Genomic DNA, 1,217 nt, shown 5'->3' with positions numbered 1-1,217 from the left:
AAATTTGAAATAAATATAAATGAACTGTAGTGCAGATTGCGGAGGCAGAAACACCCCCGTCGTTTTTTTCAGTGGATCATGTCCACTCGTGTTTCATGCTGCTAAGAACCAACTTGTTGGCAGAGACGCACACACAAACCCAAAGCATACTTTATGCCCAACGTGGATACCTTCATTAGTTATTTAAATCTTCCAACACAACAAGGGATTTAACGCATCTGGCCTCTCTAAGCTTTTCTACACACTAAGTAGCAAATCTCTAAAACACGATTTTACATTTGTATGAGGACAGCTGAATTTGTTTTCTTCGTTAGATAAATAAGGACCAACATTTTGCAAATACACTTGTTTATGCTTATCGGACTCTAAAGACATAAATGAGGTTTTTCATATATGCTGAGGAGGAGCAGGACCGTAGAGCTTAAATGTTTTAATGGGCAAATTACTTATTTGCACAACGCAGCACCAACATACATCAGCTGCCTGTTCATCGTAGTATTGACAGCATATTCAGGGTGATGTTAATGTTCTCCTTCACATTGCAAACATATTCTGTTCACACCCATCACTTGCGTTTCGGATCTATTTCAGATCAGTTCTGACGACGTCAGCTCCCTTTTAGATCTCAGGTCTCTTTAAAAATATATACTTATGTATCAAGTTTGAGTCGGTTTCAAAATGGTCCAAAATATTGGACCTCCTCATCATGAAAACGGGATCATCTTTTGAAAGATGTTTTGGTGTTCCTGGTTCGATAATCAGACTGAATTGGGGTTTTGTTTAATTATTAAAGGTCAGTGTATGCTTGAAACAAACTAGTTTGTACCGACAAGTGTTAATAGCTGTTCTGCACGGCCACATTATAAGGTGGAGTGAAGTGGCGAGCGGTACACAATAATCATGAAGACAACAGCACAGTTTCAAACAACCGCCACTCGAAGGCATTCATAGTGATGCACTCGCACAAAAAGCTTGAAATATGCTGTCTGGTTGTATAGTCAACACTAAAAGGATAAACCCGTGTTTGGGTCAAGGTCTGCATTCATGGATTAAAGTTGTATGAACCTTCCCTGGAAAATGAAAGGGAATCCATTGATTTCTTTCCACGCAATTACCCAGGCAAACAAAACCAGCTGGCACACAATTAATTTTTTCCTCTCCTGTGATCAATTTTTGGATCGGAGACACAGTGTGTTTCCCTTTTCATGGATGTGTGC

Source organism: Cottoperca gobio, chromosome 9, assembly GCF_900634415.1.
Source record: "Cottoperca gobio chromosome 9, fCotGob3.1, whole genome shotgun sequence".
Classification (NCBI taxonomy): Eukaryota; Metazoa; Chordata; class Actinopteri; order Perciformes; family Bovichtidae; genus Cottoperca; species Cottoperca gobio.
The sequence above is the reverse complement of the archived record's forward strand: the minus strand, read 5'-3'. Positions refer to the sequence as shown.